This window comes from Calidris pugnax, unplaced genomic scaffold, assembly GCF_001431845.1.
Source record: "Calidris pugnax isolate Ruff unplaced genomic scaffold, ASM143184v1 scaffold418, whole genome shotgun sequence".
Lineage (NCBI taxonomy): Eukaryota > Metazoa > Chordata > Aves > Charadriiformes > Scolopacidae > Calidris > Calidris pugnax.
Genome location: NW_015091199.1, coordinates 990,588 through 1,003,074, shown reverse-complemented (window position 1 = coordinate 1,003,074; position 12,487 = coordinate 990,588). Strand labels below are relative to the sequence as shown.

The following is a 12,487-nucleotide window of genomic DNA, read 5'->3' as shown; positions in this document are numbered from 1 at the left end:
AACCAGAGTAAAAAACTGCTTGGTATGCACCGAAAGCTCTGACACATATGGACCCCCAGACTGAAGTTCTTACTCTCTACCAACAGTGGGTTTCAATCGACATGTAACTGTTCCTTTATTTCATCTTGGATTCCTCAGCATCTCTGTTGGCCAGAGCATCAGCTCAGCACGTTCAGGAGGCAACAAGACGGAGAGGTAAAACAGAAAGGTGGGAAGAAATGAGCATCTTCTTCAGCCTCAAGATTCTGCACTGGCAAAAAGAAGTTTAGTTTCTTCAGAGAACTTGGCTTTTTTTTTTTTTTTAAATGTATAGGGCAAGAGAGATGAAGCTAAACTAGATATTCTCAATGTGTGGCAATAGATTCCTACAAAAGAGGGCCATTCGAACTATCTGTGTTTTGCCCCCCCCACCTGTCTTGCCTCAGTACATGAGCTAGCTCTAGTTAGTGCAGTATGGTACAAGAGCTGACAGCAACTTGGGTAATTGTATTTAACAAGTCACAGAGTATCAGCTAATTCTACCAGCTCCAATAAATTGTTTGGGGTTGTTTTGGTTTGTTTGTTTGGGGTTTTGGGGGGGGTTTGTTTGTTTGGGTTTTTTTTTAATAAAAAAGCACTTTCATCTATAGCAACTAAAAGCCTCCTAACTTGTTTTTTATTGTAAGAAAATGCATGGTCTTGCATTTGAGGAATATTCAAAACACAATTCTAACTTTAATCCAATTTATGAAGGACAAGGATGGGATTAATCACTAATTTATAAACATTTACATTACTCTAGACATGAATTTTCTTTGGTGCTTCTCTAGGATTAAATGGGAGGTACTGTACATTACAGTAAAATAGGAGTTTATCACTTCAATTGTGATTTTTTTTGAATTACCAAATCAGGGATTTTTTTTAGGCTTTTTTAACATAGTTAAAAGCCATTGATTCACACCCGGAAAGATTTGCCATGACTACAAAATCACAGTTAATCATTTGAGTGCCTGATGCGTTTTTCATTGCCAGCCTTCTCTTCTCTCCCTCGCGACCTCCTCCTGCAACAATCCTGATACATCTTTCCTGGGACTGCAGCACCAGAACAAATATACAAGTCCATTTATGCACTTAAAACAAATGTTTTTCTAATTGTATCAGGCTTGCCAGTATTACTGTGATTAGCTCAGGGAAAACTTTAGCCACAAGCTGAATTGTTTGCCTGGCTTTGTTTAGCTGTTAAATGGAGGCAGGCTGAAATGGCAGGCTCAGCACGTCCCCTCCGCCAGGCAGTCCCCTGTCACACCAGGCGCAAGAGCACCCAGACAGACCTACACGCTGCACAGCATCCTACGGCACGGCTCGCTGCTGAACAAGCTGGTGAGAGCTGGCAGAGTCCAGCAAGTGCCCTGGCAAGAGCCAAAGGAGCTCAGCCCCAGATTCAGAGCTTTGGACATCAGCTCTGACACCCCTGTATTTCAAGGAAGTGCCCAGGCTAGAGACCAAGAAAAGGCTCGCATTGCTTCTCGTTGCTTCCACAATGCAGTGCTAAACCCTCAACTCACTCGTGGGGAATTCACTGGATTTAAGTTGAGAGTGTAGTACTTACAATATTTACCCATACAACTATAAAGGTATAAAACTTTGTGAGTGATCCAGAAGCAGAAATCATGATCTCTGAAGGGAAAGCTTCCATATAAATTCTTTATTTCTTGCCATCAACTATGGAAAAATTTGGAAGGTTTATTTCATTATTTTACAGAAAAATATGGAGGGTAACAGTAGGCAACTATTCCGTAATTCCTAGTTCTTCCTTTCATGCCTTATCAGAGACAAAAAATAATATTTTCTCATTTCAAGTCTAACAGTTGCTTGCTTCCAAGAATCTGAAGGATACACCTCAAAGACCTAAGACTGCTACTGAAACATGGAAAGAAAGAACACGGAAAGGGTACTGCACACTGTGGGAAGGTAAGGAGCAAAGAAAAATCCCACATATCCCTGAGAAACATCAAGAAAAGGAAAAAAAAAAGTTATTCATGCTGGAAAAGGTGTACAAAATTTCTATTTTTGACATTCAGCATTCTAAATAAGCCAAATATCTAAAGTTTAATCTACTTTAGGGCTTCTGACCTTTGAAAACAAGTTACTTTACAGACACTCTCACCTATTTGGTGGTCTAGGAGGAGAAAAGAGTGGAATTACTTTTTGGTTTTTTGAGTAACCTAAGGCTTATAGAAGAAAAGTTTCCTACTCCTGTGGAGACTAACACCAGGATATGATCCTCATGCACAACAGAGAGGCAGGAAGAACTCAACCTTTGAATGCTATTTATAGGCAAACATCCCACTTGAACTCTTTTCTCCAAATTTCTTGCATTCAGTGGGAAACGGTGTCCAAATGGGCTGTAACTGCTTTCCTAAATCAGGAAATGGCTCTGGCTCAGTACAGTACTCAGAGACTATCTGGGAAAAAAACCTGAAATACTTCTACTTTTTCAAGCAAAGAACTAAGAATAAGCTTTGAGGGCCAGTAATATCATTGACTTCACCCAGAAGCCCATGGACTTTTAGCCCCCAGTTTACACCAATTATGTATGGCAAAGCAAGCCAAAATATACAAGTATTTTCAGAGGCTGACCAAGCATAAAAAACATCACCACCCTAATGGTGTATAGCACAGACTAGTGTATAAATTCATGTTTCAAACTGAACATTTGAGAGACTGCTAATAAAAACTCCCCTCTACCTAAGAGGCTCTACAGCCCTTCAGTGTACTGTCATTACATACACGCTGCAGAACAAACCATCCTGAAAATAAGATCTATGAGAATGCCACAGTATATTACAGAGCACAAAACAACCAAAAATCAAGATGCAGTCTTTGGAAAGAAAATAAAGAATTTCTTTTACCACAATGCAATTTGAGGAAAGAACACACCCATCTATTAGTTAATGTACTTGAAAAAGCACCCCCCTACAAGAACAGTACAGGGGACTCCTACCGTCACATCTTTTTATTCTATGCAGCATCTTCCTGCGGTTCAAAAACAAAAAGTGAAGAGGACACGGGTGCATCAAGAGATGCACTTTTACCTCAGTCTTTGTCTCTGAAGCTCTGCCTCTTCAGTTGGAGCTGTTGTCCATCAGAGGTCACAGAATTCAACATGTGTCACCACAGAGCAGAGTGAACTTCTAACAGGCTCTAATGAAACAGACAGCTGCTGGATGGAGTTGCTCCAAACAGTGAGTATGGAGTGAGTCCAGTCAATGAAGATTTTACTAAAGCAAACTTCTTCTATTATCTCTCTCCAGTCTTTACTGTTACCTGCATAAGACTAAAATAGAGTTGTTCTATATATTATGCTGTCCCTACAGTTTAGGAAGATCAGACACTGGGTATGATCACTAATATAGAAGGGTAATAGCCAAAAGCACAGCCACATTGCAAGATTCTCCTCTTTTCATTACTAAATCTTCTTACATACTCCTTTCCCTGTAAAGGCTTCCAAAACATTCTGCTTGCTTGTTTTTGGCAGTACAAAGGAAAACAAACTGGAGGTCAGGCCAGTTTGGCTAGAATATCCTTGCGCACTGTGGCCTTCCTCTGTTACTCAAAAGCCATGTAATTCTTTGAAAGCAAAGATAGAATTTTAGCCTTTCCAACGATTCAGATTCAAGAAGATTTTTTTAAAGGACATACCGAAACAGGAGTGTCAGTAAATATATATATATAAGCACACAGGAATAATCAATTGCAGAAATACAGAATAATTTGCTCAGGTAACAGTTCTTCAGAAAAGTATTGGTATATTTTTGAAGTCAAATTCAGCTTTTGAATTCAACATTTCTCCTGCAAAAGACAGATATCAAACTGAGATGTATAAACAAAAGCACAGCTTGCAGGACAGATGAAATAATAGTCCAACTCTCCATGCAGAGCTCAACTTGACTAGTATGACTAATTTGGGGCAATGGGGCAACAAGCGCTGAAGAACAGAGACTACGTACAGAGACTCCAGGGGAGAACAAGAGCAGATGAAAGTCTAAATAGCATGAGTTCAGGGCAAAGAAAGAAAGATTTGATGGTTATTTAGCTAAAAAAAAAAAAAAAAAAAAAAAAAAGAGACCTGAGGAAGATAACAGTTTGCAAGTTTGTTCTCAGGATGGCTGCACTGAAGAAGTGACCAGTGAACTTGGGCATAAAACAAGCAGACAAAGCAACTCCACAAAAAAACCCACCAATTGCTTTAGTACGACAACTTTCTTCCTTCCCTCGTGAAGCTCTTCCAATGCAGCTTAGTGCCTCCTTCACCCCCAACTTACATATTTCAGCATGTAACACTAAGGACTGATACCGGGAAAAATCTCATCCTAGGGACTGCAGTTGGCTTCACATGCTGTGGAGCTTGCACCACTGCAGATAGTTTGTCTAACCAGCTCTCAAAGCCACCCGTCAGGAATGGCACAGGCATGGCTGAATTTGCCTGGGTAGAAGGAAGAGAAGGAAGTAAAAGTAGATCTACTGAGATTTCTTTCGGCCCTATTTTTCAAAAAGTTTTAAGAAGCTGTACAGAATGTGAGACGGTGATGGCTAAATGACAAGTTAGTAATTGCTGTTTTAGAGATAATGCTTTGTTACACCAGGAAAAAAGTTGTTATAGAACTGCAATGTGCCTTTTTCCCACAGCAAGTATTTTCTTGATGGATACAATGAGGATAAATCTGTGCAATTCATTATTTTTTTAAAAAAATTTCCTAGCACATGTTGAATCCTCAAGTATTTAAATACTTCATATTCACAAAGCCAGGAGGCCTGCATGGATGAACAAGGAGCTCCTCAACACGCTCAAAGGCAAAAAGGAAGCCTACAGAGGGTGGAAGCAAGGACAGGTAGACTGGGAGGAGTACAGAGAAAACGTCCAAGTAGCCAGGGACCAGGTTAGGAAAGCAAAAGCCCAGACAGAATTAAATCTGGGCAGGGATATCAAGGGCAACAAGACAAACTTGTATAATGATGTCAATGATAAAAGGAAGACTAGGGAAGCTGTGGATCCTCTCTGGAAGGAAACAGGAGAGCTGGTCACCAGGGCATGGAGAAGGCTGAAGTACTCAACGACTTTTTTGCCGTGGTCTTCACCAGCAAGAGCTCTAACCACACAGCCTAGGTCACAGAAGGCAAAGGCAGGGATTGGGATAATGAAGAACCAAACGCTGTAGGAAAAGACCAAGTTTGAGAGCAGCTGAGAACCTTGCAGGTGCACAAGGCCATGGGATCTGATGAAATCCATCCACAGGTCCTGAGGCAGCTGGTGGATGAAGTTGCTAAGCCACTTTCTGCTATATTTGAGAAGTCGTGGCAGTCTGGTGAAGTCCCGCTGACTGGAAAAGGGGAAACATAACCCCCATTTTCAAAAAGGGGAAAAAGGAAAACCTGGGGAACTACAGGCCGGTCAGTCTCACCTCTTTGCCCAGCAAGGTCACGGAGCAGATCCTCCTGGAACCTCTGTTACAGCACACGGGAAATATGGAGGTGACTGGTGGCAGCCAACATGGCTTCACCAAGGGCAAGTCAAGCCTGACAAATTTGGTGGCCTTTTACGATATTGCCACAGCACTGGTAGACAAGGGTAGAGCAGCAGACGTCATCTACCTGGACTTATGCAAAGCGTTTGACACTGTCCCACATGACATCCTGGTCTCAAAATTGGAAATTCATCAATTTGATGGATGCACCACTTGGTGGATAAGCAGCTGGCTGGATGGCTGCACTCAAAGGGTTGTGGTCAACGGCTCAGTGTCAGTGATGAGTGGTGTTCCTCAGGGGTCGGTACTGGGACCAGTGCTGTCTAACATCTTTTTTGGTGTTATGGACAGGGGACTGAGTGCACCTCCAGCAAGTTTGCTGATGACACCAAGCTGTATGGTGCAGTCGACACTCTGGAGGGAAGGGATGCCATCCAGAGGGACCTGGACAGGCTGGAGAGGTGAGCCCGTGCAAACCTCTGGAAGTTCAATCAGGCCAAGTGCAGGGTCCTGCACCTGGATAAGGGCAACTCCCAGTATCAAGAGACTGAGCACAGAATGGATTAAGAGCAGCCCTGAGGAGGACTTGGGGGCGTTGGTGGATGAGAAGCTCAACATGAGCTGGCAATGTGTACTTATAGCCCAGGCAGCCAAACATATCCTGGGCTGCAACAGAAACAGTGTGGCCAGCAGGGTGAGGGAGGGGATTCTGCTCTAGTGAGACCCCACCTGGTGTACTGCACCCACTTCTGGAGTCCTCAACACAGGAAGGACATGGACCTGTTGGAACAGGTCCAGAGGAGGGCCACAAAGATGATCAGAGGGCTGGAGCACCTCTCCTATGAAGACCGGATAAGAGAGTTGGGGGTATTCAGCCTGGAGAAGAGAAGGCTCTGGGGAAACCTTACAGTGGCATTCCAGTATCTGAAAGGAACCTACAAGAAAGCTTGGGAGGGACTTCTTACAAGGGCATGTAATCACAGGACAAGGGGTAATGGCTTTAAACTGAAAGAGGGTACATTTAGATTAGATATTAGGAAGAACTTCTTTGCTGTGAGGGTGGTGAGACCCTGGACCAGGCTGCCCAAAAAAGCTGTGGCTGCCCCATCCCTGGAGGGTTTCAAGGCCAGGTTAGGACTTTGAGCGACCTGGTCTGGTGGGAGGTGTCCCTGCCCAGCACAGGGTATTTGGGACAAGATCATCTTTAAGGTCCCTTCCAACCAAAACCATTCTACGATTTTATGATAACATAAAGTCCATTTTTGTGCAAGATGCTTAATGTACTACACCTTGTTTTAAATTAAGAGATTTAAGTTCTCACCTTCTAAAAAGAGGTCTTTAAAGAGGCAGAAAATAAATTATAACAGGCAATGAAACTGCTCATGCCCCATTGAAAAAAACAGACACTTGCTTCCATAAGTAGAATCAAAGACTAGTAGCAGTATATTTTACATAATTGTATTTTTCATTAATCTGCTGAAAGCTAGCTTGACTTTAAGGAAATAAGCAGAATTTCATCATTTACACTATGCGTATACTATATTATCATTTTTATTGTAATTACTTCTTAAACACACAATAGTAATATTTTGTCAAAGGTGAGTTACCAATTGAAAAAAGCAGATTCACATTACACCATATACTGTAAAGTATTAATGACTCTGTATAATCTGTTGCTTCTGACACTTCAAAAAACCCAAATATCTAATACCATTATAAACTGATAGAAGAACGATGTATTGCAGATTCGCCACCAAGAGCTCATTTAATTCCTCTCACATGTCCCAAAACACTCATCATAGCACAGGAAGCTGATAGTTTAAGCAACTCTTATGTAAACATGTAGCAAGCAGCCTTGTTTCCAATATAATTACATTACTTCTCACATACACTGTCAATCAGCCTCAGAATGGGCAGCTACACACTCAGAACCGACTTGAACTACCAGCCTGACTAGTATGGAACTAAGTGGCTAGCACTAGTTACTGCCACTACACTTCGTCATTAAGTTACAGAACATTAAAAAAAAAAAAAGAAATTGAAATCTGGGTGAGAAGATTCAGATCCGATCTTCTGCACACTAAGAGGCATTCACTTAATACTCGAAATTCTGTTCTGAAATATCCTAAACTCTAGTTTTAGCATCATGTGCTAAGGAAACTATATGACTGACAAATGCAGAAAACAATCAAAAATGCAAACTTAAAGCCCAAACCTGTGATAGAGTCTTCTTGCAGGTGATACAAGCAAGAGACACAAGCTTTTCTACCTCCTTACTCTTCCTTGCTCTCCTAACACACTTAGGGAGACGAGTTATATTTTGATGAACTCATCTTGCAAGCGTAGTGACTGCTTCATTGCCCAAGGGTAACATCTCCACTCCCCTCTGACGCTGGCATCACCAAGAACTGCACCAGTAGCTGTCTGGTTAGGGAGAGAAAGCACGCACACGAACAAAACAGAAGAACACTGAAAAAAATACTACACCACACTCAAATAGGATACTTTCTGTGGTAAGATATTTGGGACAACATCAGTTTTTAACCAGATATTAGCTCTAAGCAACCTGTGGTTTGAGCTAGTGTTTTATTTTTCTTTCGTACCTGATTAATATCACAGACCCACATAACCAGCTTACCTGCAGAAGTGCTAGGCAAGATCATTATTTACCAACTCTATTGCAAATCTCAAGCAACCAAAACAAAACCTTATTTCATTGTACTGTCAAACGGGAGTCTTACTGCCCGTCCCACAACCAAGCCCTCCTACCCTGTAAGGGGCACAGGCTGCAGGGCCACACTGCTGGCAGTGGCACAGAGCCCAGGGTGGGTTCTGCACCCCACTGTAAAGCCTGGACATGGCTGGTTTCACTTTGATGGATAAAGGAAGCATACATGTAAAATAAAAATAAATAAAAAAATAATAAAATCTCTTCTTGGTACATCTCAGTGCAAACATTACGTAGGCTTGTCAACAAAGCACTGCTGCTTTTCTCCTGCCCAAACCCTCCCTACTTTCATTCTTTGGCTGAGACTACCCCAAGCTCTGATATAACAAGTTCTGAAAATAACACTGAATGGAAAAAAGTTTTTAACCAGGAACATCTCCATATTGGAACAGGACAGCAAAGGGGATTTTATCTTGCAGAAGACTCCAACTTGCATTAAAAATAAAATATGGCAGAATATGCCAGAAGTAAAATAGAAAGGAGAAGAAGAATAGAAAGAAGAAGAATAGAAGTTGTTAAAAAAAAAATATCCAGGACTTTGAAAAAAATCACATTAAAAGGAGAATTGCACAAGTTGTTTATGGTATGGCCCTGAAGGACTGGCTGATCATCCTCTGAGATACACAGATAGATACCGAGATATACATAAATATGCAGACAACTTAAGAGACTGAGGATTACCCTGGCCAATATTAATACTTCACAAATTAAAACTGTAACTTTTTGTTTCGTTTCTTACCATTCCTCATCCCTGCTTAAGAAATGTTAAAATCTCAGAATCACCTTTGTCAAAGTATTCCAAAAGCATAGTGTTCAGATCTGGTAAGATAACCTGGTTATCTAATACCTAAAAGCATCAATTATAGTGTTATGACAATGAAACAGTTCTTCACAGCAAAATCCAACTGAAAGAGCCAAAAAACATGAAGCTAGTACATTCAACACACAAAGTATGGAAGTTAATTTCACTAAGAGCAGGATTAGACTAGACTTTCACTAATCTAAAAACCTACTAGATAATAAAAAATATTTAAATCATGCAAAACCTCACAGAAATGTAATATTAATAATTACATGCACAAAATTCAGACAATTTATCCAACTTACTCAAAAGCACAACACATGTGTACGTTTCACATACCATATATTCCTTCCCACTCTGAATCTTTAGGTGGCGAAGAAAGAAAATGAGCAAGTCACTGTACTGTGCCACTATCTCAGACAGCAAAATTTTCCAGTTAACACAACAGTGGGGATTTTAGTAGTTGTACAGCTTTGATTCCCTAATGAAACACCTAGAATGAAGCCTATTCAAACCTTCTTCATGAAAACTCTTTCTCTTATTTGATCCATATACTGCGTCCACATAACACCAAGTATTTCAGATCAGATAAAATTAGGGTGAAAAGCCTTTAGATGTTAAAAAAAGATAAATACATGTATCAGTCAAAATAGTTGCCCTAAGGGTAAGATTTTTGCCATGATGAAGGCAGCTAAGAAGACTTCAAATTTCATACTGCTACATTTTTACAGCAAAGTTCCATCTTTGCTCAAATTCCAGCAATCGTCTCTCAGATTCCCCCCAATAAAGAACCTTTTTTTTCTTTTATTCAAGAACACAGATACAGATCTAGAAATGTATTCGTTACATTTCACAAGCACAGAGGTGCAGCCACTAAATTGACAAACATGAATTGTCTATTTTCTGCACCCCTCAACCTCTTCTTAAGAGGTTGAGTTTCAATGGATTAGATGCTCACCTCCATTTCAACCACAAGTTACTCATGAGCCCTAAGAAAAAAAAAAAACATGAGGTCCACACATGAATCTTATTGATCATAAACAACATGATCAAAGAATGTCTCTAGCCCAGTCCCTGACAAGTTCCAAGGGGTGTCTCCAATGCAGGATAAAAGATGTACAGTTTGCTTTTGAGCTGTTCTTTTAGACCACAGCTCACTGCCCGGTAGTGCTGGATCACAGGTCTATCTTGACACGTTCAGGCCCTCTAATGTTGGGGGGAAAAATATAATTTACTTTATTTTAATAAGAATAATCTTTGCTATTAGTGAGTAATGAATGGATTTGGTCACATGACCAAAAAAAAAAGTCTGTTTGGTTGACAGCTTGGAAAGCAAGCAAATAGAGAGAGATACATACACACATTGGGAAGCACTCAATTTCACAATTGCTGAATCTCACTCCACCCTTTCAGTTTATCCTAAAGCAGGCAGATTTTATCTGGGCCCATTCATATTTTGACCTGTGTTCTGTATTTCCACTAAGTAGGTGATTTCTTCCACTTTTTACCTTTCCCAGTTCCAGAATACACAACACACTGCCTTTCCCCCCATCCCACCAGCCTCCTGCAAAGCACTATCAGGCCCTCACACCTGAGCCAGCTACTGAAACGCACCAGGTATTAATAGACACTTGATATTGAAACAGATTTCTCTTTCACCATTTACAGTGCATTTAATCCCCCAGAGTCTCAAATACACCAAACCATCTAGGCGAAGGTCTCTAATCACGTTTAATCCTGTATTCCAACAACAACAAAAAAAGGATGTATATAACTCTGCTCCCTATTTGAACTTAAGGATGGGCTACTCACCTTTGTTTCAATAAGCAAACCCTTGGCTGAACATGATTCCTCTTCAAAATACCCTGATTTTCCTCACAAGCCTCTTTATAAACAATAGTAGGACTTCCAAAGAACTCACTGCTAACAATGCTCCTCCCTGCGTAGATACTCCACAGGAATATCAACTGCCCCAGTGCTAGACAAGGAGTTTCTTTACCACTGTCTTCTGCATCTATTTTTTTGATGCTTTGTTGTCAAAGTGCTTCAACATTCACATTGAGAAGGAACATGTTCAAAAGATCTGCTGGTAAGGACATAGGCATCCAAGCTATTTCCCCAAGTTAAAAATCAGTTCAGTAACATTCTACGTCACTTCCCAGAAAACTCAGCAAAAACATGCTAAAACACTACTTTAACTGCAGGGATTAACATTTTTATATTTTACAACTATCTGTGGAATTCCATGGTTTGGGTGCCAAATACACCAAACAGGCATCCGGAATTTTTATTTGACCACATGCTTCAACCAATACCTTTCTCTATCCTCTTTAAGAAACAACCTGTACTCCAAAAGCAGGGCTGCACTGCGTAAAGGAGACATTTTCCCTTCCTGATGCCTATAAAAGATGGGACCAGTAAAAGGAATAGCTCTAACCTGTCAAACTTTCCCCAACTCTCTGAAGGTGAGCTTGCCCTTTTAAGAACATATGTTGAAGGACACACACAGAGGAACCTGCCAAGAAGAGCAGGAGCTCTGAACACTATAACCATTCATTCATAGCAGCAGCAAGCTCTCATCCTCCAGCAGTCAACTACTGTCCCTCAAAAGAAAATTTAATAGGCAACCTTACTGAAGATCCACAAAAGAACCATGATTATTCAGACCTGGAATATTATTTTAAGAAATCAACAGTATCCTAATTAATCTTAGCTGAATGTTTCTAGTGCAGAACATGAATCCACTGTCAGAAAACTATGAACCTGTTTAATTACAGTCTGAAAAATGGAAACATCTCCAAATAGTATGGTTCTTTTCCCATAGGTTATTTTAACCTGTAAGTCCCTTCGTTGCTACTCGGAGTCAAACTGAAGGAAGGCATACAGAAGACTCTGTTTGTTTAGGATAACTTCCCAAAGAGCAGGATTCAATTGTTTCAATTTATCTTCAATTTCTGAAGATGAAAACAACTCATTTATGACATTAATAGAACAGTGAAGTCTCTCAGTCTTCAGAACGTAAGACTGTTTGGTTTGTTGGGTTTTTTTTCAGTAAATAATAAAATAACCGACAGTTGTTGTTCATTAATAAAGTGCCTGTGCTTTGCTTAAACAGATTACAAAAGGACGTATGGTTGTCCAAACTAAAGCTAATCAGACAGGTTTTCAGAGGACATAGCAAACACAAGGAATGTAACCACTGTTTGTGTGCACATGTATACGTACATACGTTTGCTGCTATGTTAAGGGGGATCAAGGCACAACCCTCTCGCTAGAAATTCTACTTAAGGTTTTCACCCTCAGCATCCAAAGCCACAAAATACTTTAAGTCCTCTTGGAAATAGAATAAGCAAGCTGAACTGCAAAAAATATCCAGCACTTTTATGATTGGTAAATATAATGTACAGAAAAGTTTTTAAGCAGTTCAACTAACCTCTGTCCTTTTGCATGTCT

At 40.5% G+C, this 12,487-nt stretch overlaps 1 protein-coding gene across 1 annotated transcript in view; it reads right to left on the bottom strand.

The window, feature by feature from the left end:
- The window catches only part of ANKHD1 (ankyrin repeat and KH domain containing 1), a 103,726-nt gene that overhangs the window by 88,865 nt on the left and 2,374 nt on the right, over nt 1-12,487 (bottom strand). The window lies entirely within an intron of this gene.